This window comes from Lactuca saligna, chromosome 2 (assembly GCF_052625555.1).
Source record: "Lactuca saligna cultivar CGN05327 chromosome 2, ASM5262555v1, whole genome shotgun sequence".
NCBI classification, from domain to species: Eukaryota; Viridiplantae; Streptophyta; class Magnoliopsida; order Asterales; family Asteraceae; genus Lactuca; species Lactuca saligna.
The window spans coordinates 99,082,692-99,109,356 of record NC_136418.1 but is presented as its reverse complement, the minus strand read 5'-3'; the positions used below and the strand labels follow the sequence as shown (position 1 = coordinate 99,109,356).

The 26,665-nt window shown below is 33.9% G+C and overlaps 1 long non-coding RNA gene across 1 annotated transcript; it reads left to right on the top strand.

Moving 5' to 3' along the window:
* Positions 1 to 19,495: 19,495 nt before the first annotated feature.
* Positions 19,496 to 26,563, top strand: LOC145031236 (uncharacterized). Its single transcript, XR_013676905.1, has 3 exons — positions 19,496 to 19,735; positions 22,216 to 25,218; positions 25,567 to 26,563. It is a non-coding gene; the product is annotated as an uncharacterized LOC145031236 (long non-coding RNA).
* The last annotated feature ends 102 nt before the right edge of the window (positions 26,564 to 26,665 follow it).

The following is a 26,665-nucleotide window of genomic DNA, read 5'->3' as shown; positions in this document are numbered from 1 at the left end:
CCTCAAGGACAAATCTCTTCGAAAATTTAGATTGAAAGAATTGTTTGGTATAAAAAGATTGGTTAAGAAGCGAAGTGTACCTCTGTTATAATGGACAAAACAGAAAACTCTTAACTCCAATGAGAAGAGTAAGGTAGCTCAGTCGACTAATGTGAATTTAAGCCTGATTGGGAAAAACCCTCCGTATGAAAGATTCATTAAGGCTTTTAGTTTTCGCACATTGAGTCTTGTTGAGGCTTTTGGTATACATACAACAACATGCTTCTAGGGACAGCTTAACTAGTTATGAAAATTGAATAAAAGTAATGTACCTCCCCTAGAAATGCCAGACAAGAAGTCATCTAATGTTATCGTCATAAAAACTTTTGCTTTGCATGCTTCCCATCAAACATACGAATACGAAGCATTCGAAGAGTTGACTTTGAACAATAACCTCTGAATAAGAGCTTCTTCAAAGAACAAAACATACGAATGCGAAGCATTCGAAGAGTTGACCATGAACAGTAACCTCTGAATGAGGAACACTTTTTAAGCTAACTGTCCTTCAGCGCACTGAAACATTCTGACCCATCACTCTTCGCTTTTGTCGCATGAAATTGAATTTCCATCAATCATTCCCAATCCTTCTAAAATATGAAGAAATGATTTTTCATCCAATGCCTTTGTGAAAATATCTGCCAGTTGTTCCGTTGTTTTCACAAAATGAACTTCGATATTTCCTTCTTCCACATGATCTTTTATGAAATGATATCCGAGAGCAATGTGCTTAGTCTTCGAACGCTGCACATGATTATGACAAATTGTTATTGCACTTTGTGAATCACAATATAAAGGAATCTTTTTCATATTTATAGCATAATCACATAATTTACTTTGAATCCAAATAATTTGTGATGTACACGCAGCAGCAACAACATATTCAGCCTCGGCAGTAGAAATCGAAACCCATGTTTGCTTCTTCGATTGCCAACTGACCAATTTTCCATCTAGTAATTGACATCCACCAGTTGTTCTTTTTCGATCAAGACTACATCCTCCCAGATCAGCATCTGAATAAGCTTGAATAAAGAACCCTGTTTTCGAAGGGTACCACAAACCTAACGAAGTAGGGCCTTTCAAATATCGTAAAATATTCTTCACCACCGTTAGATGTGGTTCACGTGGATTCGATTGATACCTAGCACAGTTACAAACAGAAAACATAATATCAGGTCGACTGGCAGTTAAGTATAATAATGACCCTATCATGCTTCTATATAGAGTTAAATCAACAACAGATTTGTCTAACGAAGGAGTTAGCTTTATGCCCGTTGCCATTGGTACTCGTAACCTTGTGCTATTCGTCATTCCAAAATTTTCAAGCAGATTCTTCATATATTTCTCCTGATTAATGAAGATTCCTTCTCTGTTTTGACGAATATTTAAACCCAAAAAATTATTAATTTTTCCCATCATACTCATTTCGAATTTGCTTTTCATCAATTCTTCGAATTCTTTAGACAAAGCAGGGTTAATAGATCCAAATATTATATCATCAACATAAATTTGAACAAGCATCAGGTGACTCCCAACTTTCTTTCGAAATAATGTGGGATCAACTGATCCTTGTTTAAATTTTGATTGTTTCAAAAATGATTTTAAAGTTGCATACCATGCTCTTGGTGCTTGTTTTAACCCACATACAGCTTTATCTAAAATGTAAACATGATCAGGATGTTTGTTATTTATAAAACCTGGTGGTTGTTCATAAACCGTTTCTTCAAGTTTGCTGTTTAGGAATGCACATTTTACATCCATTTTATAAACGTCGAAATCTTTATGAGCTGCATAAGCCAGAAAAATACGAACAGCCTCGAGTCTTGCGACAGGGGCAAATGTTTCTTCATAATCAATTCCTTCCTGTTGAGAATATCCTTTAACAACAAGTCTGGCCTTATTTCGAATAATATATCCATCTTTGTCAGTTTTGTTTTTGAAAATCCATTTAAGTCCAACAATTGAAACATCGACAGGTTTAGGAATTAATCTCCAAACCTTGTTTATTTCGAATTCAGACAATTCAGCTTGCATAGCAACAACCCAATCAGAGTGTTCCAGTGCAACCTTAAATGTCTTTGGTTCAATTTTGGAAATAAAGATATTAAACATGCATATCTCTTGGTGAGTATTGAGTACCTCATTTCTCGCATGAAGTTGAGCCCTTGTCAATACACCCGCTTGAGGATTTCCAATTATTTGTTCTTTTGGATGATTTTTTGTCCATTTTTCCATAGGCGGATAAGCAGGATCAAAGTCCAAAGGTTCATTTTCGAACATATCATCATTTTCTGATCCATTTATTGAACATTTATCCTCGGCATCATCAAAATACTCCCCTTTGAGTATTGGTTCCCCCTCGAGTATTGGCTCCCCCTCAACATCAACATTGGTAGACATATTATCTTCTTCGTACGAATGCTCCCACTCAACCAAAGTGTTCGAATCCAAGTGCTCCCCCTCCACTCGACCATCAGGTATTTCATTTGGGTTCGCATGCGACAACGACATTGATGCATCATCAAACTTCGAATATTCTGATTGTTGATTATCTGGTGCATTTCTTTCTACGTCAATTGCGTGATCTGAAACACCAAAAATCCATTCATAATCAATATCATCCATTTCTATGGGTTCGTTCTCATTTTGAGAGTTTTGCAAAATAGGATAATTTGCAAATTGATGATCAGTTTTCTTAAGATAATAATCATCAAATGTCAAATTGAATGTTTCTTCCACTTTGCGAGTTCGTTTGTTTAACACTCTATAAGCTACAGAGTTGTGTGAATATCCCAAGAAAATTCTTTCATCAGCTTTTGTTTGAAACTTCGAAAGATTATCCTTGAGATTCATTATGAAACACCTGCATCCAAAAACATGGAAGAATTTGACATTAGGTTGTCTATGAATGAATGATCTATTTTGAGTAAAGCAGGCAGTTGACACAACTTCAACCCAAAGATGTTGAGGTAAATTCGAATATGCCAATATTGTTCTCATAATGATCGATTTCTTCGTTCAACTACACCATTTTGTTGCGGTGTATTTGGAGATGAGAAATTATGCAAAATGTCTTTCTCTACCAGAAATGAATCCAAAACACGATTTTTGAACTCAGTTCCATGATCACTTTTAATTTTTCGAACTGGCTTCTTCAACGAAATTTCCATTTTCTTTATAAAATCAATCATCACTTGTGAGACTTCAGATTTTAACCTGAGAAAGTAAACCCACGTAAATCTTGAAAAATCATCCACAATAATTAGAATGTACCTTTTCTTGTTAAGAGTAGCAATTGTTGAAGGACCACATAAATCAATATGCAAAAGTTCCAGTGGTTCAACAATCTTTGCATCTACTGTTATTGAATGACCTTGTTTGTGTTGTTTTCCTACTTCGCAAGCTGCACACAAACTGTCATTATTATATTTAAGAATGGGTAATCCTCTTACCAGATCTTGTACCACAAGTTTGTTGATGTTTCGAAAATTGAGATGTGATAGCCTCTTGTGCCATAACCAGCTTACATCGACAGCAGCCTTCGAAAGTAGACACACAGCAGGTTTGCCTACAATTGCATTGATATCCAATGTAAACATATCACCTTTCCGTTTTGACTTGAGTAAAACTTCGTTTGTCTCAACATTCGAAATGACACTTCCTTCTTCATTGAAAAGAACTTGATTGCCAGTGCCCACAACAAGTTGTGAAACACTTATCAAGTTATGTTGTAAGCCTTCTACAAATGCAACTCGATTGACAGTGAATTTTCCATTTGTTATCTTTCCATAACCCTTGACTTTGCATTTATGGTTATTTCCAAATTTAACCACTCCACCATTCTCTAAGCTTCGAAAATCACGCAAGTTTTCCTTCTTCCCAGTCATGTGACGTGAGCAACCGCTATCGATATACCATTTGTTGTCATATTGCTCGTCACAAAGTACCTGCGATTATTGAAAAAATTTAGGTACCAAAGACTTTTTGGGTCCATTTATATTAGATTTCTTTTTCAATTGTAAAGTATAACCATTAACCCAATCACAAACTCTAGTTTTGATACTGTCAACAAAGTTAACTTCTTCATTCAAAGGGTCAGATATATGAGATTTTACTGTTTTCAAAATTTCACTGACTGTACCCTTCTCATTTTGAGTTTGTGATATGACAGTCTTCGCTTTTGTGACCGGTTTCCAAGCTTTGACTGAAATATTGGATTCCTTGGATGATGAACTGCCATTCATAGAAGGATTTGCATACTTTTCATATGCTTCATGTATCTGTTCTTTCGAAAACTTACTTGATTGATACATTTTTCCCTTTCCTTCCAACCAATGATCAATATGTCTTTTAGTTGTTATACCCTTCGCATTTGAAGCTTTTTCAGCTTGTTTCTTCGTAAGATTGGAACAATTTGTTGAAAATGGAACATAATCCACTTTTGGTTTTGAAAGATATGATTAATGATAAGACAAATTTATTTGTGAATTTGAAAATTGTTTTTCAACCATTTTCTGAAAACTTTTTCTTGGAAGTGTTGTTATTGGTTCTTTAGAAAATGTTGTTTGCTTATTTCTTTTAGAAAATTGTTTAGGTTTTTGAAAATCTTTTCTAAAACGAGTTTAATTATTTTAAAATGAAGCATTTTTCTTTTCAAAAATTTGCCTATTTGATTTTCCTTTAGACATACCTTGATTTGTGTTATTAAGAACTTTCTTTTCTTTTGAAAAATTTATTGATCTCATATTTAATGACTCAATGGTTCCAAAAAATTGTTGTTCTTGCTTGTCTTTTTGAGATTTTATTTTCTTTTGAAAATTTTTCAACTTGTTCTTTAAACTCCTTTGAATTCAATTTTATCGCTTTGTTAACTTCTTTAATTACTGGTTTAACAAATGCTTTCCTTGTTAGCACATTTTCAGTTGTATTAACCAACTTCTTTTCAACTTTTGATTTTTCAACCCATGTTTGTTTTGGTTTTTGACGTTGAAATGTATATGAATTCTTTGTTAGATTGTTTTCAACTGTGCTTTGATTTGCGAAGAAACCTTCATCAGAAGTTTTCTTATTGTCCTCCTCCACCAATTTTTTGAATTCAGGCCTTATATTTTCAACATTGCCTGTTGTTACGAAGACTTGGTTTGGGAACACAATATCATTAGTACATTTGAAGATTGGATAAACCACGGTATTTGATTCAAGATAATGAGCACCTTTTTCTTTATGAATTTTCTCAAACTCTTGTGAATCCATATAAACCTGATCGACAACAACTCGAGGAATTTCAACCTCTTTCAGACTTTTCTTTGTCATCGAATGTTTTGTTTCTTCCTCATTGTCACTATCATCTGTTTGACTATCTCGTATGTCCACAAAATCCATATCACAAACTTTCGAAGTTGAGAGTTGATCAGTGTCAATTTTCACCAATAATTCCTCACATTTTTCTTTCCCTTTAAAAGAGTTTGTAACATTTATTACAGACAACTGGGAACAATCTACATCCTCTAAATCACTAATTTCACTAATATTATCAGAATTATCTTCAATATCAGCAAAATTATATTGAGAATTAGATGTAGAATTCTCAGTCTTTTTCAAAATTCGAATTTGTTCAGATTTGGTGAAGGTCTCATTAACAATTTTTTACTAAGTCATCGGCATCAAGACACTCTTCGACTTTAACAATTCCATATCTAAACCTATCATCTGGAACTTTGTTAAAATCAGCTATTTCTTTTTCGCAATCATATGAAACATTATCTACCTTAACTCTTTCATAAGCTAAAAATGGTAGTAACTTTCTATGTTGTTCCTTACTAATCTCACTAGAATGATGCAATTCAGTTAATTTTCCATAGAGTCTTTTTGCAGAATTACAAAAAATATTACGCTGTGCCAGTAACAAATTTATTTCTCTAGCTAAATTCTCCCTATCTGCCATAATATTTGAAACTTGCAATTCTAGATAATCAATCCTAGTGACTTTCGAATCTAGCTTCTTTCTTGTCTCTAGTAATTGATCATTTAACTTTTTCGCCTCATTGCTAGCAGATACGACAAGTGAATCAAAGTAAGTAACAGTTTCATCAAAAGATACTAATTCATAATTGTATGCAGAAACTGGAATATTAAAAGATTCAAGGATGTTACGTATCTTTGTTGTCATAGGCAACTTATCAGTAGACTTAGATACGAAGCACTGCCCACGCACTTCATAAGTTTGCTCTTCATCCGAAACCTCCTCAAGTTTTGCAAACATGTCTCCATGTGATGGATTCCTCATCTCTTCATCATCAGAGCCCAAAGACCATATTTGATATGTTCCATTTGATTCATTTTCTCCATGAGCCACCAAAGACAAATTCTTTGCTCTAGACTTTAATTTCTCTAGCTTCTTAGTATAATAGGCTTCATCCTTTGTTTTGTTTTTCTTTTCCTCCTTCTTTCTCAACATACAATCCTGTGCCAAGTAATTAGCACCATTGCAATAGTGGCAATCAATCCTAGTGTCACCCTTTAACTTCTTTTCCATGTTCTCCACTCCACTCTTCGAATCCTTCTTTTCTTCCTTCACCTTCTCAACCATTCCACTTTTGTTATCAAAACTTCCCTTCGAATCTGATGACTTGTTCTTTGTATTAAAAGGTTTCTTAAAAAATTTCTTTACTCGATTGTTTGAGTAAAAAGCCACAGCTTCATCATCAGAATTCATCAGAAATCCTTCTTCTTCATCAGACTTCGATTTTTCACTCTCTTTTTCTGAAACCTTCAAAATTAGATCCAATGGACCACCAAGACTCGCCATTGCTTCCTCAACTATTTCATTAACCTCATTTTCATGAGATTTCAGTTGATTATACAAGTCATTTAAAGTCGAAGTGTCAAAGCTCTGCTGGTTTTTCACCATCATACTTACACTCCTCCATTCCTTTCGAAGTCCCATCACAAATGCAAGTTGAACTCCATTGATGACCTTATGATACCATAACAATTGCAACGGTAGATTAATTCGTTGAACCGATCATAGTATACTTCAATGGATTCAGACTCCTTCTGTTTGAAATCCTTGAGTTCCACTAGACGTTGTTTCACAGAAGTGATCTTCGTCTTCTCACTGCCTTGAAATTTATCTTTGAGGTTGTTCCAGATTTCTTTAGCTATTGTGCAAGTCCTGACATAGTTGTACACAACAGGAGGCAAAGCACCTCTTAATTCCCTCATACACCTTTTCTCCAGCTGTTTCAGACGATTAGATTGATTATTAACCTCTAAATTGTTTGAAGATGAACCAATTGGCTGAACTGTTGCAGGTGGATTGATTTCCCCTGAAATGCAATTCCATAGTTCCTCATCCAATCCATTCAAGTAGTCTTGCATACGATTTGCCCACTGATCGTAATATTTCGGAATTAGCATCGGAATCTTTGTGGATGATCCAAGCAGATGAGAAAATGATGTCATGGAGTTAAGATTGAATAACGTCATTGTTGTACGAAAAGAAAACTTAAGATTTTGATGAAAACTTGGAGAATTTGAAATCAAATTTTATGATTCAGATTAGAATCACAAAACAAACACTCGATTCACAAAAACTTTTGTAGAATCAAATCCTAGACCTGGATGTAGAAGAATTTTTCACACACAAAAAGAACGGAAACTTTTTGAATCAAACAATAGACTCAAAAACCTTTTTGAACGTATGAAAATCAAATCACAGAAAGGATTCCTGCTCTGATACCAATTGAAGAGATTTGAAATCGAGTTTGAATGTAATCCAAGTATGAATTGAGTAAATGATTGAAACAATGAACACTGGAGTAAATAGAATCTTTTTTCAGCTCGTATTATGCTTTTCAGTTTACAGAATACAATGACTAAACTGTAAATCTGTGTAAAAGCGATCTAAAGATCACTAGTATAGACCCCTATTTATAGGTGAACAAAAGCATAACAATCTTCTAAGGACTAAACGTTAAGCCTCGACTTTATAATGCCTTAGAAAAATAACTATACATACAAAGACCCCTACATACGAAGACTAAAGACTCTTCGTAACAAACAAACTGACTCTTCGACTATTACAACATTTATCCCTAACATAAGAATAAGGACTCGACGAGTTGGCGGCCCAACTCGATGAGTCAGGTCAATTGTATGTTGACTTAGACCAGAGGGTTGACTTTGACTAGGGGTAAAATAGTCATTTTACCCTCAATATGGTTATAGTATTTAATTGAGTGTACTTATGGAAATTGTAGCCGGGGTGAAACCGGAGACGCAGCAGACAGATTCCGGAGCAGTTCATTCCGCAGCTAGACTACGAGGTGAGTCTTGCTTCCATTAGGAACGGGTCTACGGCCACAGTGTCGGACCGTTTAGTTAGCAGTAGTTCCGGACCTCGGTCCGATGCAGTAGTTAGATTGCTTGATGTCTTTGTCATTCAAGTATGTTTTGTATTATGTGTTCCGGATTTCGGTCTGATGCAGTATGCAATATACGTGCTTATGCCAGTTGATATGTTTATGCTATGCTATGTTATGCTCAGTCAGTTTCCAGACTTCGCTCCGATTCAGGGGACAAGGTCCCAGTCAGTTCCGGACTCCAGTCCGATGCAGGGGACAAGGTCCCAGTTAGTTCCGGACTTCGGTCCGATGCAGTTTCCGGGCTTCGGTCCGATGCAGTGGGCAGGGCCCTGGTTAGTTACGGACTTCGGTTCGATGCAGTGGTTAAGGCCCGGTATGTGTTTATATGTTATTGTATGGTATGTGGTAGTTTGGGGGAGCTCACTAAGCTTTGTGCTTACAGTTTCAGTTTTGGTTTCAGGTACTTCCGCAAGTAAAGGGAAAAGCTCGGGATGATAGCATCGCACACACCACATCTTCAGGTTTTTGTCCTGGGAGTTGATTAGCTTTTCATTTACATAATTCGATACAGTATTGATACATTTTTCTTGTGATACTTTGTTTTGGTTTTGGATACATTGACGTATGGGTTTTATTTTATGGCATTGATCTAATGATTTTAGTAATGATTAAACAAATTTTTTTGGGTCGTATTTTGGGCTGTTACAAGAGGATCCGCAGAGCCTTTAATGGATCCGCAGAGGGTGCTTTGCGGATCCTAGGTTCATTATTTTTAACCTTTTTTTGTCAATTTTTTTTACATAATCACATAAGGTATTAGTGTATTTAAAAAAAATTAATATTAATAAACGAAAATGAACGCAAAAAAAAAACGAAAAAAATTTAAAAATCAAAAAACAAAGATTCCGTAGAGCTGTAGAGGATCCGCAGAGCCTTTAATAGATCAGCAGTGCTCTGCGGATCCTAAGTTCATTATTTTTAACCTTTGTTTGTCAATTTTTTTAAATAATCACATAAGGTATTAATGTATTTAAAAAAAGTTAATATTAATAAACGAAAATGAATGCGAAAAAACGAAAAAACGAAAAAACGAAAAAAAAATTAAAAAAAAATCAAAAAACAAAGATTCCGCAGAGCTGTAGAGGATCCGCAGAGGGTGCTCTGCGGATCCTTTGGTCATTTTCTGAAATATGTTTTTTCTTCGTTATTTTCTTCAAACCACCCCCCCCCCCCCCCCCCCCGTCTTTTTGGTTATTTCTCGAATTTTCTCGCAAAATAAAGCGTGTGGGTCAACTATGAAACAATCAAATGAAAGTAGAAACATCTATTATGACAACTTTTTACTCAAGGTGCATGTAATCTCTCTGGGGGTTTTCTATAAGGCTAGAGGAAGTGGTCTCGCCACCCCTCTCGCCAAAAGGCCGCCAAGTAATATTAAACCATTCCTTTAATACTTGTTAGTTAAGTCGCTAACTATGGGTCTTTATGGACTTAGTGAGAAGTGAGAGAAATGTTATTAGGTTGTTTATTTTTTGACTACAAAACTATTGGTTGTTTGTTTTTTTTAAATAAAACCTATTTAAAATCAAACACTACCACTACTACAAAAAGCGTAATAAGAGTCCCTAATTAGGACCCGGTTTTTGTAAAAAACGGGATATATTATGAAAAAAACGGGTTCTATAAGAGAGATTGTAATATGACCCGGTTTAAATTAAGAAGTGGGACATATACTAAAATTAAATAAGCCGGTTTTTATTCATTGAACCGTGTCTTTTAACCTTACAATTATATGACCTGTTTCTTAAAATAAAACCGAGCCTTATTCTCTTTCCCTGGAGAACAACTTTATATTCAAACTTTTTTTCATCAAGTTTTTGCACATTTAGTACTCCTTTTTCATATATATTAGACTTTTACACACCATCTGTCTTATACAAATTTTCAAAACAAGTCATACTAGAAAGCCATATGACCCGTTTTCAACAACCAGGTGTTTTTACTTCATTTAGAAAATGTAAATGTGGCTTAATGACTTGTTTTTGTTTTGAACAAATATGAATTTATTAAGCAACACACAAGAAGGAAGTTGGAACAAAGTACAATATTAAGCAACAAGAAGAGCCAAAGAAACAAAAGCTAAGCTAAAAAAACAAAGAACTAAAAGCAATAAGAAAACACCCCATAAGGGTAAAAAGGTCCAAATAGCAAAGATGTATCCCACTAGCAACCTAGAGAGCATAACAGAAGAGAACATAAGCAAATGGATGAATAGAGGCTGAAAACTTCAGTCAACAAGCACCACAATGAAAAACACCAAGCAGGGGCAAAATGGTTAGTAAACCAAAAAACCCCCCACCAACATTTAGAGGGTCTTTGGCTTTGCTTTTTAAATGACTTTTGAGACTTTTAGCTTCTCCAAAAAGTCAAAAGTTTAAAAAGTTGTTTGGTAATTTGAAAAGATATTTTAAATTGTCTTTTTGAAAAGAAGAAAAAGGAAGGGGTTAAAAAGTATTTTAGCAACTTTTGCCTTTTTTCTCTTTACCCCCCTCAAAAGTTTAAACAAATACATTTTAAAACTATCTTTTGAAAAAAGACATGAATCAAAAGGTTCTTTTCTAAAAATGACTTTTTAGTTTAAAAAGCTACCCCAAACACCCCATTAGAAAGAAATTAACAAGGAGCACAAATAGAACCATAGAAGATCAAGAAAGTATGCCAGTAGCTCCAAAGAACACCAGATAGATGATGTTTGCACACTTAAGTAAATAAATAAATACAACTATATTTTCTTCCTTATCAAGTTGAAAATCATTCACTGTGAAAAAAATAAAAAATAAACAGATAATATATCCATTACTCAAATACTTAAGTGATCATGAATAAAACTTTAAATTTTAAAGCTAAAAAGATATTGATAAAAACATGGATTGAAAGATAATTACCACTAATTCCAATGATTATCTATTTAATTGGTGTTTTTTCTTCCGTTCACGCACACAAAAAAACAGAGACCATATGAAAAAGTTGTATTTATTCATCAATTAGCATGCACAGAAAACCAAGTGAAATTATGTGCAGAGAATCAATAAAGCTTGTATGAAGAGATGAAAATCGTATGATACATCAGACGTATTCTTCTTCATTAAGTCTGAGTATGTATCTCTACTCTTATCGTAGACTTCTAGTGTTTGTTGTTAATTTAATCATATGTTTAATTCAATTTTTTTTAATCGTTGAGGTCTGTGTTCAGCCCCAGATTTTCACATTCAAGTTGGTTAATGTTTAATTTTTGAAAACTTACATAAAAGTTGAACAAAGTCAGAAGTTGTGAACGACTTAGACCATTGCAAAGTTTCAGCTTGGTTTTAGGAAACACATCGATGAGGTTTGTCAAAATTGAAATTTGACCCATTACTACAAAAGAAAAAGGAAATAAATATACATTAAAAAAACAATTAAGAAAATGGAAAAAATAACGTGAAGCCCAAAAGCCAATTTCCTTCAGCTTGGTTTCTCATATTTGTTCCTTCATGATAATGTATATGATGTGCTAAATTGAAACAAAAGTCTCATTTGAATTTAAATGTTTGTACCCCTCAATAGGATTTTGAAACTCGGCTCAAAGATAATTGTTACGAAATCTATAGTCCAATAGCAAGTAATATGCAACAATACCCTATAAAATATACACATTTAGCAACATTTAGTCAAAATAAAAAGCTATGATGCTAACAAAATTACTTGCATATCTTTCAATTTCATGATAAAAATACAAATAATACCAAAATTCACATATACGGATCCACGGAAGCACAAAAATAAAAAAATAGGTCAAATTTCAGAAATTTATAGTAAAAAATTAACTTTAATAAAGTGAATGACAAATTACACAAAAGAGAATAGAATAACCTGATGGCTTTTGGATGTTCTAACTAGCTTACAACATCAACATCCACATCAGACCCATTTTAGGTAGAACAAATTAACAACTTAAGATTGCTTTAGTATAAAGAAAACAAATAAATCAAGTAGTTACTATTTTACTTGTAGGTGTTACATTCAATAGTGTAAGAAGATTACCATCGATGTGTCAAAATCAAGTTTTTTCATCAACATCTTTATGTGCTCTCTATGTCGGGTACTAAACAAAAAAAAGGTTTTTTGGACATATGAGACCTATGTTTGCTTTTTATTTAATCATGTTCTTATCACTTTTTAAATTTATGCACTCTACAAAAAAATAGATAAGATACACTCAAAAGATTAACCGATCATGAATTCATGATTCATGAATAAACTTTAAATTTTAAAGTTATAGATATTCATAAAAAACAAAAAGATAATTGTTACTGATTCATATGATTATCTAATCAGTTGCTATTTATTCTTCCATTTACACACACGTAAAAAGCAGAGACACCACATGAACAAAGTTGTATTCGTTCATCAAATAGCATATGCAGAAAATCAAGTGAAAAAAAGATAGAAGTTGATTTGTAAGTATCTCTAATCCTAGTTAAGTGCATACTTATAATTGATTTCAGTTCTTTGCAACTCCATTCAATTATATGATAACATAAGTTTAGTGTTTACTTATATTTGGACACAAAAATAAAAATTTGTTTATGTATGCAGAAAAACTGAGACCTCACATCATGAATGGTGGGAAAGTGTAAACTACAATACACTTACTATTCTTTTTTAAGTCTAGGTATGTATTCGTAATCCAAATGTTTGCTTTTATTAGCTTTACCATTTTCTGCAACACAAAAACAACATACTTATATTACTATTTGTATATCACTGCCAAATAATTATAAAATAAAAAAACACACACACACATAGAGAGAAAGAGAGAGAGAATTGCCTGTGCATCTTCAGTCATTGAATTTGCATCATCTTTGACTCGTCTGGGTCGGTTGGGATACTGATTTTACACACATACATACAACAAAACATAAATCAGTTGATAGGAAACAAAAAATAAAGAGAGATTATGAGAGGTTTAGTTGCTATTTCTCGCCCCAAGGTTGAGAGCTCTCCAGCAATGGCAGCATCCCCTCCCACACTCTAACTTTCCCACACTTTTGGTTTTGTTTGAGGAGGAAAAGTAGTGAATATGAATAGCTTCAGTTCTAATTATATAGAGTAACAGGGAATCGGCTGTTTGGTGAAAAATCCCACATGAGATGATTACTATGGGAGGTTTTGAAGTTGGGGAGGAGAGATGAAGACGAAATATGTGTTTGTTTCGTATGCCTAATATTATGAATGACATTTAGTAGATGAGAGCAAGTGATGTCTAGCCTAGTTGGGTTGATACACCGGGTTTTATACCCATGTGGGGCGTGAGGTTGGGAGTTCTATTCCCTTAAACTACCTCTTGTGGTGCCACATGTGGGGAATTTCTCCCTGGGAATCCCTATGGGGGCTTGGTTTGCCCTGCAAAGGAGCTCGAACCCGGGGTGCTCGTTGAAATATTGCAAGTAGGCTTCACTTAATTCGTTTTTCGTTTCTAAAAAAAATCAGTAGATGAGAAGACTTTAGGCGGGAAAACAAAGAAAGCATTCCGGCTAAACTTTTTATTTTTTATTTATATGCATTCTATTTTTGAAGGGTATTTTATTTATTTATTCGCATTCTATTTTCTAAAGGTATTTTTATCTCTCTATCAACTTTTGCTAATTATGATTAGGTCTAACATGCAAAAAATATGAGTAAATATTTTTTTTTATTATTAAAACTAAATCGAAATAATAAATAGAAACAGGTTGTTTAATTATCTTATTCATTTTAATTGATTAATCGTGTTTTTTTAACATCATATTAACTCCAATGATAATGATAGTAATAATTTATTTTATTACCTAATTTGTTATACTACTTGATTTATTGTCCGTTTGAACATTACAAGAATATTAATCTAACTTATTGAATGTGGAAATAATATATTTTTATTACTGACATGCACTCGATCCTATTTTTTAATAGGAATATTGTATTAGCTATGTTACATATGTCTTTGGATGCATTAGTTGTCTTACATGCATGTTACTAATATATAGTTTGCGTAATAACAGATGGATTGTAGTTATTGGATGTATGTAATTAAACGTTCATGCGATGAATATTTGGCATGTTTGAGTGGTTTTCTTAAAGTTACAGAGGAGAATCGAGTGAATAAAGGAGAAATCTACATATGGTGTCCTTGTGTAGATTTCCAGAAATGTTGTATGTATACTGATTCTGACAAATAGAAGAGCATTTGATAATTCGTGAGTTTATGAGAGATTATACGTGTTGGTCATGACATGGTGAGATATTGGTTGATCATAATGCAGCTGCTTTAGAGTATAATGATGATATTGATGATACAAATGATAACAACTGTTATAAGTTATTTGGAATGTTACATGATTGTGTAATGTTGCTGAAGATGATTATGAAAAATTTCAACAATTATTTGATGAATCAGAAAAAGCGTTGTACACTAGGTGTACAAAATTTACCAAACTATCCGTTGTGTTGAAATTGATTAACTTAAAAGCAAACAACGGTTGGAATGATAAAAGTTTCACAAATCTTCTAAAGATTTTGCATGAGATGCTTCCGGATGATAACGAGCTACCCGTGTCCACATACCAAGCGAAAAAATTGATACGTCTGATGGGAATGGAAATTGAAAGAATACATGCTTGCCCAAATGATTGTATGTTGTATCGAAACGAATATGCAGATCTACATAGTTGTATTACATGTGGTACATCACGATACAAAAGGAAAAATCCTACAGAAGAAAACAATAATATGAGAATGATTAGACCGCTTGCTAAAGTCTTATGGTATTTGCCTATCATTCCAAGATTAAAATGGTTATTTTGCAAATGCTAAAGATGCAAAGTTGATGTGATGGCATGCTGAGGAGCGTACAATAGACGACAAAATAAGGCATGTTGCAGATTCTCCTCAATGGAGAAATATCAATTCTAAGTTTGCAGAATTTGGTCAGGATATGAGAAATATTAGGTTTGGACTTAGTTATGACGACATTAATCCATTTGGAAGCTTGAGCAGCCACCATAGTACATGGCAAGTTCTCCTTTGCATCTACAATCTTCCGCCTTGGTTATGTATGAGAAGAAGATACATCATGATGTCACTGCTAATTCAAGGTCCAAAGCAACCGGGAAATGACATTGATGTTTATTTATCTCCATTAATCGAGGACATGAAAAAGTTGTGGAGTCTAGGTGTCGAAGTGTATGATGCATATAGTAGGGAAAATTTCCAACTTCGGGCCACGATTTATTGCACCATAAGTGATTTCCCAGCATCTCGGAATTTATCTGGATACAATACAAAGGGGTCAAAGGCATATCCAGTATGTGAAGACGACACAACAATCAGTATGGTTGAAAAATTGCAAGAAAAATGTATACATGGATCATCGAAGATATCTTCCAAATAATCATCATTATCGTAAGAAAAAAAATGTTTAATGGTAAAACCGAGAGCACGATAGCAAGGACACCGTTACGAGGAGAAATTGTATTTTCCCGTGTTGAAAATATAAACATTACATTCGGAAAAAGCAAAGGTAAAGGGAAACGAAAACATAAATGTAATGGTAAATGTAAAGGTAAACTCCCTAGAAAATAATATTTAGAAGAAAAGATCTATATTTTTGGATTTACCATATTGGAAGCACTTTTAGGTTCAACATTGTCTTGACATTATTCATATCGAAAAAAATGTTTGTGAAAGCTTGATAGCCTTATTGTTAAACATCAAGGGAAAAACAAAAGATGGGGTTAATGTTCGAGATGACATGGTTGAAATGGGGATTCGACTTGAGCTTGCTCCTATTAAGAATACTGGAAAGCGCACGTATCTTCCAGTAGCGTGTTATACCATGTAAAAGGTTGAGAAAACAAATTTATGCAAGTGCTTGCATGGTGTGAAGGTTCCATCCAACTATTCTGCTAACATTAAGAAGTTTGTGTCAATGAGTGAACTAAAACTTCTTGGTATGAAGTCTCATGATTGTCATGTTTTGATGGCCCACATGATTCCTATTGCAATTCGTGGAATATTACCTGATCGCGTTCGACACACAATCACAAATTTATGTTTGTTTTTCAACATGATTCATTCAAAAGTTATTGATCCTGAAGTGTTAGATTCATGGCAAAGTGATATCATCTTGACGTTATGCCAGCTTAAGATGTATTTCCCACCTTCATTTTTTAATATCACGGTTCATCTAATATCTCATATAGTTAGAGAGATAAAGTACTGTGGGCTAGTATACCTACGATACATGTATCCATTTCAGAGATATATGGGTGTCTTAAAAAGGTATGCGGGGAATAGATTTCGACCAGAGGGTAGTATTGTTGAAGGATACGCTACAAAGGAGGTAATTGAATATTGTACTGACTATTTGCAAGGTGTTACAAGTATTGGCATACCAAAATCTCAACACGAGGGTAGACTTGTAGGATATGGGACAATTGGATTGAAACGGGTAACTCCAAATAAAGAAGACCTGCATCTGGCACATTTTACAGTCCTACAACATATGACGATCATTGCTCCATACGTAAACGAGCACAAAAGATATATAGAAATGTCGAATAGTGGTAAGAGCAAAAGATAATTGAGTACATAACATAACAAAACATTCTCACAGTGGTTAAAAGACAAAGTGAAAGCAAGTTATAGCGTGAACAATGTTGATCAAGTTGTGGTACATCTAGCAAATGGTCCCGAACATGTTGTGGCAACGTACCAAGGGTACGACATTAATGGTTATACATTCTATAGTAATCAACAAGATAAAAAAAATACACTTCAAAATAGTGGAGTAACGTTAATAGCCTCAACATAATTATATGGAGATAATCATTATGCAAGGTCAAGGATAGCTAAAGAGTCATATTATGGTATCATTCAAGAAATATGGGAATTAAAATATGATACCATCATTATACCTATGCTCAAGTGCAAATGGGTTGACAACCAACGAGGTGTTAAAGTTGACAATGATGGGTTTACAATTGTTGACCTTTCCACAAACGGTTATGTATCAGAATCATTCATTCCAGCTAAACAAGCTAGCCAAATATTCTTTGTTAAGGACTCAAAAGACTCGAAAAAGCACATCGTCATGCATGGAAAACGGCATATACTTGGTGTTGATGATGTTGTAGACGAGGAAGAGTGCGATCAGTTTGACGAGCTACCCCCATTTTCTATTGGCATTCCATCTTCAAATGATGAGGTTGACGACACTACTTACTTAAGGTCAGATCACAATGAAGGATTATGGGTGTCATAAAACCATATACTTTGAAAGGTAATAAACAAATTATTTGATACAAAACAAACAAATATGATTATAAATTTGTAGTAATCTAGTACAACCATTGTATTAACATATTTTCTTTTATTTACAGGACAAAATCACAACAGAATACATTATAATATCAAATACCAAATATATGTAACAAAATTTCCAAACTAAGTTTGTTTAGATTTTATTTAATGCATTTCAATATTTCAGTTTCAGTTTGACTTTGAATGTGGTACCTTGCTTTATCAATAGTTTTAGTATAATAGGATGTAGCATTGTTTTTTGCCATATGTACTCTCATATTTATATTATTATTTTTTAAATAAACTAGCTTCATGATTAAGTAAAATTGTAACACCTTTTTTCGGGCCATTTCATAATTCGGGGTCATGACCCGAAGATCAAGTATTGTAAGGCTTCAGGTTTTCACAACCCAAGCTTCCTAAGCTGCTCTATATGCAAGATCCAACCTTTCCCTTGTTTAAGCTTGCTTCCACTTCTTCCATTTTGCTAATACACCAAGAATGAGGTATTTGAGGCACTCACAAACTCGAGAAACACACACAAAGGATTTTAGGGTTTTAGGGACACTTGAGAGTGATGGAGGCTAACTAGGGTAAGGTCCAAATGACTTAAGGGTGTTTAAATAGGTCACAAGTCCGAAGATTAGGGTTTTGGCCATCTGCCATGTACGACCCACGTACCCTCTCGTACGCCCCGCATACACGGTGCACCTTCGCGATCATTCTACCTCATTATGCTATGTGTACTCTTAAGTATGCCTATCATACAAAAAGAGTCCATTATTGCAAAATAAATTCATTTAAAGGGAAAAAAGTGATTACTTGGTTTGAAGTGTAACAATTTGTAACATATATAGACAAACAAAAATTAACATAATAATTATAAATTTTGTCAAAAAGATGTAAACAAATGAATTAGCAATCATATGATTTTAACAAATTTAATATAACACGTAAATAGTAAATGTAATGTTTAATTTAATTAACAAATGCTTGGAAGTTCATACTTTCAATTTGTGCAATCCATAAAGTAGAATGTGAGTATTAGTATTTTTCTAAAATTTCACTTATTAAAAATTTCATTTTTTTTTATCATTAGTATTAACATACTAGTGAATTGTAATTTATAAGATTAATATGAAAAAACTGAAAATATCATAATCTTCATTTTTTTTTTTTTTGTCATTTTTATTCACTTTCCAAACTTTATCCCTTATCTTGTCATATTTCAATTTCAAAGACGAATTATCAACATTGCTCTTTAATTCATCATATTTCAAGATCTCAAGAACAATAAAACAACCTGAACATTTAAGAAGATGAGAGGTCAAATTAGTAGAGTTGCAAAGAAAGGAGACACGGTCGCTAGAGATGAGCTGAAAATTGAAAAGGAGTATAGCTGGAAATGGTGGAGCAACGGTGGTAGTATTCATTTTAGGGTTTTCACCCTTCTTGAATTTCTTTTGATATTTTTTTACCTCATTTTTCTAAATTCAACATTTGTTTTGATAAATTATACCTGCATAGTTTATTTATAAAAAAAATTGTTTATTTTAAATAACCAACATCTATATAAGTTTTGATTATATTTTTTTTTTTGACAAATAATGAATTGAATCTATAAAGGTTATTGATTTTTTTTTTTGGGTGGGATAAGATGCGCAATTAAACTATACAAATTAAATTTACGATATAACTGATCATTATGTTTTTTTTAACCGATTTCCATACAAATTAATTTGCAAAATATATTACCAAATAAAACAATACCGATATCAATTTTTGTTATCCCGCCATAAATTTTCATTATCCCGCCCCTTCACACGATTCCCAAGCTACTATCTGCTTCTACAACTTTGAAAACCACCGATGGCAAACACTCACTCTCTAAATCAACATGAAATCGAAGTTTTCTGGCTGCTATATTCAATGAAGAAACGCTACGTATTGCTGTAAGATTTCGACTAAAACTCATTTTTTGTATCAAGTTTTGGAATCCGTTTACGTGACTTGAATTTCCGATCCACTGTATGTTTATTTCAAGTAATAACTTTCGCACTCAATTTTAGTTGATCACAATCGACTCACTGTTTGTTCATTCAGCTAGACTATTTTCTTGATTCAAACTTAACCCACTTCTATTCTCAATCTTAACCCCGTATTGTTGTTTCATTTTTTCATAATCAATCTCATTTGCAATTGTTGATAAGTTTCAAGTCATGTGGGCAGTTCTTATTGCTGGAAAATGGTGAGTGTTAAGGGTTATTTCATTATGCCTTCCAAGTGTTTGATGTTATGCCTAAAGGACTAGATCGAAACAAATTGGGTCTCTTTGATAACAACTAACAATATTTGAGTGTTTTCTGGCTTACAACCCACAGAAACCAAAAACCAAAAGCTAAACCCAATCCAACGTAACCAAATCCAAATACTTAGCCATTTTCACGCAACATCAAAATTTTTTGAACTGCTCTCACCACAACCCTGGTTCAAACAATCCTTACCCTCACCCCCCACAAACTTATTAGAAGCAACATCAACCAGGTTCTTCATATTGTAATCTTCCTTGGAATTAATAACATAATTAATCCCAGTAGGAGTGGCATTAATATGACCTGGATCAAGCTGAGAAATAGAGTCCAACCGACGTGAACCGGACTTAGAAGAAATAACCCGGTGACTCTTCATACTCTTCGCTAAATTATCAACAAAATCATTAGTAATATCATTTAAAACAGCAAAACGATTCACATTCACAAAATTACCACTCATGTTATCCTTATGATTGTCCTTATTACCCTTGCCCTTCTCTATTTTCTTTAAACTACCAGAATTCACACTTCCTTTCCCATTATGCCCCTGCATATCCAGACTGTTAGAAATATTACTAGTAGCAACATACTGCTGATTCTTTTGCTGATTCCAATGGCTAACACTCCCCCGGTTCCACTTCCTATTTTGATCTCCAGCAGTCCAACCTTTATTGCTACTATTCCAGTTCAAGTTTTGGGTTCCAGAAGAGAAATTCTGATCCCCTTTGCTATTCATGAAGACATCCTCAAGACCCATGTTCTTCCACATTTTCCTTACTTCTGACCTAATCACAGGAAACCCAATCTTCTTATCAAGCAAATAACCATACAAGGTATGCAAGAAAGGAATACTTGCCTTCTTCAAATTATCAATTGGCAGAACCACAGGCCCTTCATCAGAACCATCAGTTGAAGGGATATACTTAACTCGCAACTTTCCTTTATGAGTTCTACCATTAAGAACTCCATCATATGACAATTTATTACTAACAATATCTTTATCTATAGGATCAATAGAAATTTTTTCACCTTCATAATTAGAAGCATCCATAACTTGTCTTCCCTTATTAGCATCACCTAGAAGAGAAGGTTCCAGATTAATGATGTTGATAATAGTGGCAGCCTTCTGCAATATCAAATATTCATCAAAAATTTTTCCCAATGGGGCACAATCCTTGACCTCCCTTTCTTCCTTACTCAATTCGACATCAGAATCGGCATTTGATTCCACCACCACATTACCACTATCATCCCATTTAGAAGATTTAGATAGATAGTCAAAATCACCATCATTCACCATAGTATTCTTCTCATTCCAGTCAATCACACCTGAAACCCCCTATCCATCGTTCCATCTCTAAGACAATTAACCTCAACACCAGGTATAACAACCTTATCAGGAACATTCAAACCTTTATCTTCCTCATTCAACATCTTATCATTTCCAACATTAACATCAACAACAATTTGATCACCATTCATAGCCAACTCAGTAGAAGAATCCATATGATTAGCAATAGAAGGGCTAACAGTCATCAACGGACTCTTCACACGATTTAAATCAGAATTAGGTCTGGACATCACAACCTCATCCATAGAAATTTCCCGGTTCTTAGAAAGATTAGCAGTATTACTTGATGGAATAGAGATTCCGTGAGTGAATGATCGAAGGCAACATCTTATTAAGTTCAAGTCACTTGAAATTGAAAATGAAACCTAGTATGGGTCTTTATATCTCTTAGGTATTAATAGAATTTTATATGTTTTTTTAATGAATCCATAGTTTGGGTGAATTGTATTTTTGATGCTAAGAAATAAAAATCGAAATATGTTATATGTATGAATTGAAATACAAGTAAAATGCATACATCTTGTGTTTATGAATTTGTATCGGGGTGACAAGTGATTTTATACATGTTATTTCAGCTTATATAGACAAACATTTTGATTTTTACTCTAAACTTTATATGATTTATTTGCTAACTGATTCAAAGACTGCATTTTGGAGCACCATTTGAACAGTTGAAATTTTGACACTTGTCTAAAAAGCAACTACTGTAACAACACATGAAGTGTAACATTTATGATGTCTCATATTATTCTGTATATATTTCCCCCAGAATAAATATGACGAATGATCAGCCACAACAAGAAGTAGAACCACAACCACAGCCACAACAAGAACCAGAACCACAGCCACAGCCACAGCTACAACCGAAGAAAAAAAGAACAATCACAAGACTTATCGACCATCAAGAGCCACAAGAAGTTGATTTCAACAATATTGGTCAGTATGTTGGGAAGAAACAAATTAAGTTTGCTAACGAGTGTGGTGTTATTACGAGGTCGATGATTTCTGTTGAATATATGAGTTGGAAGAAAGTGCCAATTGCGCAAAAAGATATGTTATGATCGACAATTAAGGTTTGTTATCTACATAAGACCCATTTCAGCATGGGTCTAGGAACCATGCTCGAGATGATGTAAGCTTAGGGGTTCAACAAAATAATTATGGCTCGACTTAAACATCAGATGTTTTGGTTGCGATAAAGGTAAATGAGTGTATTTATTTTCCAGTAACATCTAGTAAATAAGTGACTTATAGTAGACTCAAATACTAGTTTTATTACAGTATTTGTGTTACAAAATGCAACATTGTAAAAATTGTTTAAGTTTACCTTAATATGATCATTTTGGTTGCATAATTGAGACAAAAGACTTTAGTTTTTTTAACTAAAATGTTTTCTTAGAAGGGTTTGAACTATAATAGGTATACTTAAAATGGTTAAAAATTCAAATATAGTTATTACATTATTATGCACTTTTTTTGTTTATTATCCTTCAAAAATCTTTTATTTTTATTTTTGTTTTACTATATGTATATAGATGCCTAGCTCTTGTGAATTGGTGTTACCTTATGGGGAGTTGGACCAAAAATGTGTCAAGGGATTGGTCTTTCCATATGGGAATGGGTTAATACACACATTGCCTTTACGAAAAAATCACCAAAAAGGTTATGATAGACGAAATCGATAGTAGATATGAAAACTTTTTGAGAAAATCACCTGATGGTTATGATAGACGACATCGACAGTAGAGGAAAGTTTTCATATCTACTATCGATGTCGTCTATCATAACCTAACCTCCAGGTGATTTTCTTGGAAAGTTTTCATATCTATTATCGATGTCGTCTATCATAACCTTTATGTGATTTTCTCGTAAAGGCAATGTGTGTATTAATCCATTCCCATATGGAAAGACCAATCCATTGACACATTTTTGGTACAACTCCCCATAAGATAACACCAATTCATAAGGGGTAGGCATCTGTACATATGTAGTAAAACAAAAATAAAAATAAAAGATCTTTGAAGGATAATAAACAAAAAAGTGCATAATAATGTAATAACTATATTTGAATTTTTAACCATTTTAAGTATATCTATTATAGTTCAAACCCTTCTAAGAAAACATTTTAGTTAAAAAACTAGAGTCTTTTGTCTCAATTATTCAACCAAAATGATGATATTAAGGTAAACTCAAACACAATTTTTACAATGTTGCATTTTCTAACACAAATATTGTAATAAAACTAGTATTTGAGCCTGCTATAAGTCACTCATTTACTAGATGTTACTGGAAAATAAATACACTCATTTACCTTTATCACATCCAAAGCATCTAATGTTGGAGTCGAGCCATAATTATTTTGTTGAACCCCTAAGCTTACATCATCTGGGGCATGGTTCGTAGACCCATGCTGTAAGTAAAAGTGTGCTTGTAGCTTTGCCAGTTGGGAGCCCATCTGATTTATCGTTGCCTGCAGTTTAACAATAGTTTCGTTTCATGTTTTTTCCTCTTTTTTTTATCAGTCCCTTGCATCCTTTTTCTCAATCCAACATCATGACCAACAGCCCTGGTACGGCTTGGGTGCTCCGGTCCTATTACCTTTGTCAATAAGTCCTCTCTTGGACTGACCAAATCTCCTTTAGAGAGTCTGGACATTAACCTGTTAACGAAAACATCAAACCAGTGAGAGTAATTACCTAGATATAAATGATTAAAAGAATTTGCTTACAAGCTTGTCCAGTATGGGTTGTATGGTAGGTGGTATTATGTTCGACCCCAACTGATTTTTAGACCATCTACCCATAACATAATGTAGTGAACACTCGCTTTTTATCTGATACAATTGGGGTGTCAATTGACCAGATGCCATCTCTTGTTCCCACTTAGCTTTCTTGCCCCTGTAACCAAGTGGTCCTACACGGGCAAGATTCTTATTATTCATTGAACTTGCCCTTGCTTTCTCACTTATCTTCTGCAAATGAAATTAATTAACACAGTTAAAACAATGCAACACAATAACTAATATAATTACGCGCAATTAAAGTCCAACACACTTGGAACTCCTCTGATGATATTCTCTGTCTAAAGCTCTGCAATGTATTTCTTTCCAAATATGAGTAGGTCTCAAGTGGATCTCTTTGGTTATCACATTTCTTTTTAAGCCTTTTCTTGAAGGCTCTCAACTGGCTGTTGAATGTTCTAAGCACATCTTTTTTACGGTTGTCATTCGGAATATTCCAACGTTTCTGTTTTTGTTTTAGAATAAGGATACTAAGTATTAATAACATATATTGCTTAGATAAAAGTACATGTAATGAGTCTTATGTAGATAACGAACCTTAATTATCGATCATAGCATATCTTTTTGAGCAATTGGCACTTTCTTCCAACTCGTATATTCAACAGAAGTCATTGACCTCGTAATAACACCACACTCGTTAGCAAACTTACTTTGTTTCTTCCTAACATACAGACCAATATTGTTGAAATCAACTTCTTGTGGCTCTTTATGGTCGATTAGTCTTGTGGCTGTTCTTTTTTTTTTTTTCCTCGGTTGTGGCTGTGGCTGTGGTTCTTGTTGTGGTTGTGGTTGTGGTTCTACTTCTTGTTGTGGCTGATCATTCGTCATATTTATTCTGGTGGAAATATATACAGAATAATATGAGACATCATAAATGTTACACTTCATGTGTTGTTACAGTAGTTGCTTTTTAGACAAGTGTCAAAATTTCAACTGTTCAAATGGTGCTCCAAAATGTAGTCTTTGAATCAGGTAGCAAATAAATCATATAAAGTTTATAGTAAAAACAAAGTGTTTGTCTATATACGCTGAAATAACATGTATAAAATCACTTGTCACCCCGATACAAATTCATAAACACAAGATGTATGCATTTTACTTGTATTTCAATTCATACATATAACATATTTCGATTTTTATTTCTTAGCATCAAAAATACAATTCACCCAAACTATGGATTCATTAAAAAAACATATAAAATTCTATTAATACCTAATAGATATAAAGACCCATACTAGGTTTCATTTTCAATTTCAAGTGACTTGAACTTAATAAGATGTTGCCTTCGATCATTCACTCACGGAATCTCTATTCCATCAGGTAATACTGCTAATCTTTCTAAGAACCGGGAAATTTCTATGGATGAGGTTGTGATGTCCAAACCTAATTCTGATTTAAAGCTTGTGAAGAGTCCGTTGACGACTGTTAGCCCTTCTATTGCTAATCATATGGATTCTTCTACTGAGTTGGCTATGAATGGTGATCAAATTGTTGTTGATGTTAATGTTGGAAATGATAAGATTTTGAATGAGGAAGATAAAGGGTTGAATGTTCCTGATAAGGTTGTTATACCTGGTGTTGAGGTTAATTGTCTTAGAGATGGAACGATGGATAGGGGGTTTCAGGTGTGATTGACTGGAATGAGAAGAATACTATGGTGAATGATGGTGATTTTGACTATCTGTCTAAATCGTTTATTTTTATATTACTTTTGTTACATTGATTGCGTTTAGGGTCATCAGAAAGCCGCTTCTTTGAAAACCGTCCCATTAGTGTTTCCAGAGCTTTGTGCAGAACTCTTTGATGGAAACAGTACATCTGGTAAACTCAGCTATGCCACATCCTAAACACCATCAGGACATGGATCATCTTCTTTCCATGGTGCACCACTACAACTTATGGACGCCCCTTCTATTAACATAGATGAGGATGATTTCTTTTCCAGTCATACTAGTGAGCATTTTACTCAGCCTCCACCTTCTGCTGATTCACCTTTTGGTAACCCCAACAAAAGGGCTAAACCCTCAACTCCTAGACCTCGAGCTCCTAGTGCCTCACCTGATCCACCTTCTTATGCCTCACCTAAAGCTTCTATTATTGTTGATGATTTAGCACCGGAGATGCAAAAAGCTCTAAACCATTTGAGTGGGTCAGGTTGGGAAACCTGGTGAGTACATAGGTTTTTCAACCCACAGTAATATAATTATTATGTTTAATAATCAAACAATTAACCCAATTACCCATCCCCGTTGTCTTCTTTACTCTTAAGGATTTACCCTAAGAATCAACTATTCCTCGTTCATTCATTCCTAAGGATCATCCTAAGGAATCGGCACAAAGTCCATCGTCACCGGGGTTTAGGCACTAAGTCTGCATAGTCGCCAGGATTTATAAAAGATGCACTAAGTCCGCATAGTCT